Source organism: Pelobates fuscus, chromosome 5 (assembly GCF_036172605.1).
Source record: "Pelobates fuscus isolate aPelFus1 chromosome 5, aPelFus1.pri, whole genome shotgun sequence".
In the NCBI taxonomy this organism is placed as follows: domain Eukaryota; kingdom Metazoa; phylum Chordata; class Amphibia; order Anura; family Pelobatidae; genus Pelobates; species Pelobates fuscus.
The window spans coordinates 11,693,801-11,699,927 of NC_086321.1; positions in this window are offsets into that span (position 1 = coordinate 11,693,801).

Consider the following 6,127-nt stretch of genomic DNA (forward strand, 5'->3'; position numbering starts at 1 on the left):
CGCTTTATTACCTCCCACAAGTCCCCCTCTGTCAGTCCCTGCATTGGCTTCCAGTTAGATATAGGGATCAATTTAAGATTCTAGTGCTTGCTTACAAATCCCTACATAATGCTGCTCCAACCTACCTATCTTCCCTGTTATGGACATAATGTTAGAATTAGTCAAATGCCTATTTACTCTGCATAACTATAATCAGTATTATTCAATGTTTACTCAAAATGGCTACTAGAAGCTCCCCCTCCCATCGACTAACCACCTCATGTAACAAGATGGCCCGGGAATCTGGAGGAGAATACCATGATTGCAGTGACATCTCACCCTGTAGGATGGCATTAGATAAAACCACTTAACACCTAACCAATTATTGATGTATTTTCTCTGTTATCTATAATTATGCATATGATGTATTCTTTCTTTATAAGGGGCCTCCCGCCCCCTGAATAAACATTCCTCAAGTTTTTCATCAACCTGAAACTTTGTGTCTAGTGAATTACTTTAGGAGCGTGCACGCATTTTTATTGACAATTTGGACAGGGGCAGATATTCAAATAATCAAACACTTGATTTGATCTACAACACTCCCATATACACAAGTATGGCCCGTCGAGGCCCCTACGCCTTTCCGAAGACTTACGTCTATCTTCTGTCCGTACTCCCACCTCTGCTGCTCGCCTTCAAGACTTCTCCAGGGCTGCACCGTTCCTTTGGAACTCCCTTCCCTTCTCTGTTAGATGCTCAACCAGTCTCCACTCCTTCAACAAATCTTTGAAAATACATTTCTTCAGGAAAGTCTATCAATTAAACTGTTAGCTGGTTCTCATTATCCTCACCCCACTCCCTCTAACATGTAAGCTCACTGAGCAGGGCCCTCAATCCCTCTGTTACTGTGTCACTATACCCCACTCCCTCTAACATGTAAGCTCACTGAGCAGGGCCCTCAATCCCTCTGTTACTGTCACTATACCCCACTCCCTCTGGCATGTAAACTCACTGAGCAGGGCCCTTAATCCCTCTGTTACTGTCACTATACCCCACTCCCTCTAGAACGTAAGCTCACTGAGCAGGGCCTCAATGCCTCCGTTACTGTGCCACTGTACCCCACTCCCTCTAGCATGTAAGCTCATTGAGCAGGCCCTCAATCCCTCTGTTACTGTGTCATTATACCCCACTCCCTCTAGCATGTAAACTCACTGAGCAGGGCCATCAATCCCTCTGTTACTGTGTCACTATACCCCACTCCCTCTAGCATGTAAACTCACTGAGCAGGGCCATCAATCCCTCTGTTACTGTGTCACTATACCCCACTCCCTCTAGCATGTAAACTCACTGAGCAGGGCCCTCAATCCATCTGTTACTGTGTCACTATACCCCACTCCCTCTAACATGTAAACTCACTGAGCAGGCCCTCAATCCCTCTGTTACTGTGTCACTATACCCCACTCCCTCTAACATGTATGCTCACAAAGCAGGGCCCTCAATCCCTCTGTTACTGTGTCACTATACTCCACTCCTTCTAACATGTAAACTCACTGAGCAGTGCTCTCAATCCCTCTGTTACTGTGTCACTATACCCCACTCCTTCTAGCATGTAAACTCACTGAGGAGGACCCTCAATCCCTCTGTTAATGTGTCACTGTACCCCTCTCCCTCTAACATGTAAGCTCACTGAGCAGGGCCCTCAATCCCTCTGTTACTGTGTCACTATACCCCACTCCATCTAGCATGTAAGCTCATTGAACAGGCCCTCAATCCCTCTGTTACTGTGTCACTATACCCCACTCCCTCTAGCATGTAAGCTCACTGAGCAGGGCCTCAATCCCTCTGTTACTGTGTCACTATACCACACTCCCTCTAGCATGTAAACTCACTGGCACTCAATCCCTCTGTTACTGTGTCACTATACCCCACTCCCTCTAGCATGTAAACTCACTGAACAGGGCCTCAATGCCTCTGTTACTGTGCCACTGTACCCCACTCCCTCTAGCATGTAAGCTAATTGAGCAGGCCCTCAATCCCTCTGTTACTGTGTCATTATACCCCACTCCATCTAGCATGTAAGCTCATTGAACAGGCCCTCAATGCCTCTGTTACTGTGCCACTGTACCCCACTCCCTCTAGCATGTAAGCTCTTTGAGCAGGCCCTCAATCCCTGTGTTACTGGGTCACTATACCCCACTCCATCTAACATGTAAACTCACTGAGCAGGGCCCTCAGTCCCTCTGTTACTGTGTCACTATACCCCACTCCCTCTAGCATGTAAGCTCACTGAGCAGGCCCTCAATCCCTCTGTTACTGTGTCACTATACCCCACTCCCTCTAGCATGTAAACTCACTGGCACTCAATCCCTCTGTTACTGTGTCACTATACCCCAATCCCTCTAACATGTAACCTCACTGAGCAGGGCCTCAAACCCTCTGTTACTGTCACTATACCCCACTCCCTCTAACATGTACACTCAGTGAGCAGTGCTCTCAATCCCTCTGTTACTGTGTCACTATACCCCACTCCCTCTAGCATGTAAACTCACTGAGCCGGGCCCTCAATCCCTCTGTTACTGTGTCACTATACCCCACTCCCTCTAACATGTAAACTCACTGAGCAGGGCCCTCAATCCCTCTGTTACGGTGTCACTATACCCCACTCCCTCTAGCATGTAAACTCACTGGCCCTCAATCCCTCTGTTACTGTGTCACTATACCCCACTCCCTCTAACATGTAAACTCACTGAGCAGGGCCCTCAATCCCTCTGTTACGGTGTCACTATACCCCACTCCCTCTAGCATGTAAACTCACTGGCCCTCAATCCCTCTGTTACTGTGTCACTATACCCCACTCCCTCTAGCATGTAAACTCACTGAGCAGGGCCCTCAATCCCTCTGTTACTGTGTCACTTTCCCCTACTCCCTCTAACATGTAAACTCACTGAGCAGGGCCCTCAATCCCTCTGTTACTGTGTCACTATACCCCACTCCCTCCAGCATGTAAGCTCACTGAGCAGGGCCCTCAATCCCTCTGTTACTGTGTCACTATACCCAACTCCCTCTAACATGTAAGCTCATTGAGCAGGACCCTCAACCCCTCTGTTCCTGTGAGTCCATTTGTCTGGTTACAATTACGTGTCTGTTAGTCCACCCACTGTAAAGCGCTATGGAATTTTGCTGGCGCTATATAAATAATAAAATAATAACAAGTTTGCAAAATACAGAGAAATAAATTGCTGATATGGAAAAAAATCTGCAAAACAGCTACAGTCACAGCCTGGCTAATTTAAAAAATAATCCTACATCTGGATTTCAATTAATTGCTAATTAATCTGTAGAGAATAAATCCATGGGGTTAGTCGCTTAACGCCAAATTGTAGTAAATTACAACCATAATAGCAACATTTAAAGGGCACGTCATGCCAAAAAAAACTTATGGGAGAAACAAAAACAAAAAAACTTGCACAGGAAGTCCATCTGCACTGCATCCATAGCAAATATAGTGTATGTGCTGCGGTTGCTATGGAAACTCCCTAGCCGGTGCTTCTAGCGCCAGCCTGCGAGTATAGGAACGTAGTGACACGAGGTCATCACTCTATTCCAATGCTGGCTTGCTGGTAATGAAGCAGGCGTCACGGCGGGCCAATGTCACTGAGGAGGTTTGCCCTGTTTGGGGACGAGTCTCTAGTAGGCCAAATCCAAGAGAAGACCAGGCGGAGCAGAGGACAACCTAGAGGTGGGTGTTAGCAGAAGAGTAAAACACAACCGGCGCGGGACTGAAGGAAAAGTGAGCAAATCAATATATTTTACATTGAATAGGCCATGTATCTTGGTGTAGTCAATGTATACGGGACGCAATTTCAGGTAAGTAAAAATTTTTTTTTTTTTTTTTTTTACAAATTCACTATAAGGCAAAGATAATTGATCTCCCTGGCCGTTCCCACCTCCTATAATCTCCGATCCAGTACCAGCACTTTATTTATTATACCGCATTACGAAAAGAAAGTGGCTCGATCCTCATTTACCTACAGAGCACCGCAATTATGGAATAACATCACGGACACAGTTAAAGCTTAATTTATTCTAAAATCCTTTAAGAGATTTCGGTCAACATATCTCTGCACAGAATGCATCTGTAATCATGGTTGATTATATTTCTTACTTGTTCTTTGTTAAATGTATATATGTGTATTTTAAAATTACTTTGTATTTTTAATATATTACTGTACCCTATCATAACAATGCCATGTTTGTCAGACCAGAACATACTTTAAAACAAGAGAAATCTCAATGTATCCTTCCTTGTAAAATATTTTATAAATAAATAAATCTGGGACAGTTCCTATAGTAACAGCTTGCAGTTTTGCCATTTATAGTTTAGTGAATAAAACTCATTAAATTTAGCTTTGACACTTTAACGAATAAGCCTGATTGATTAATCTGACAAAGTGACATTAACAGCCCCCTGTGTTTTGTATTTTACCAGGTGTATTTTACTAAAGAGGGAATTGTTGGGAATTCAAAGTGAATTTTGAAATGTAAGGCTAAATGATTCATTTGTAGCGTGTTCTCCGGAATGGCTTGTTTCTTGCCTAAACTTGGGTTTGTTTTAAAACTTTTTGTGTTTTGACATAGTCCATGTTCGGATTATCTAAACCCCCGGACTTCTCTAATTCAGCTATGCTCTCAGTTTGGCTACTTTGGCCTTAAATTTGAACCTCACTTTTCATTCTTCCAGAACGGTTTTTTTGGTTAGCTGTGGCTACGAATAGTAATCACTCAGTTGCAGATTTTCTTCCATCTCGTTTTCTGTATTTTTTTACGTTTCCGCATCCAATCAATAGCCATTAAAAGCTGCTCCTATATTCATGTCAGTTTTTATTTCTACATTTTATGTGCTTTCCATTGACCTGCTTTTAAAAATAATTCTGCCTAACACTGAGATGCAATATCCGAGTCTGCAGCAGAGCAGGTTAGCAATAAAACAAAGTGAGGGTAAATGTACTTTCCTGGGAACGTTTTCGATGTTAACTTTCCTGTCACTGAGTTTTCAGCCAGTGCCCCATCTCTGCTCATATTGCTGTCACACAACGCACCCCTGGCTATTCTTTGTATACTTCTCTGCTAGGGGTCCCCATTTCCACTCATTTGACATTCAATTAATCGTTAGCAACTATTGCACCCAATTAACCCACCTTGCATGTAGGAGCAGCAAGATGGCATCCTCCTTTTGCTCTTACTCCGTGGAAGGATTCTCCTACACTTATAGCTGGCAATATCCGTAACATTATCACCACTAACATACATTATGTACTGTATCATCCAGTACACAGCTCATTTCCTCTCTTTGATCACGACCTCCAAACTTGTGTTGTTATTGTGCCCAAAAAAAAAGAGGGAAGAGGAAAAAAAAACACAAAAAAAAAAAACGTACCTCTGTCTAAGCGCCAATGCCAAGTCCTCCCAGCAGCCTTATCCTCCTCTATTGACGGTACTCCCCCGCTGCAGGGATGTCAGTGAGGATAGCACCGGGGGGGGGGGGGATGCAGCAATTGGAGCCTGTCACCAGCATTCTGTGAGTGCCGATGAAAGATGTCCAATAGCTATTGTACTGGGCTGGCTAATGACATCCCAATGATGCTGCTGAACATGGAGTTATACCATTGTTAGCAAAGGAGTTAAACTCTGGATGTGCAGCGTTTCATAGCAAAATACTGGACACACAGACCCTAGGGCAGCACTGAAGTGGTCATGGTTCTTGGAGTAACGTTAAGTAAGATGACAAATCGCAATACGATTCAGCAGCCTGTTCACCGCCATAATATCTTCCCCGTTGTACACGCACACTATATAACCTTGCTCTGGAATTGTGATTTATTCCCATACCTCCCCTTTTACTATCTCTATAGTACATATCCCAGAAAACTAGTGCCCAGTCCACTCCTGCATTTTGAAATCTGTCAGCAATATGTCTTACAGTTACTGGAACAGTACCCCAAAATGCTGGACTGTCCCAACAAATTCGGGACTATTTGCACCTATACTCCATTAAACATGGATTACTCTATGTCAGGCTGCTTTAGCCATCGAAAACTGAAATACAATCAACATCTCGTTTAAATTTGTATTAAATTACTGGACTAAA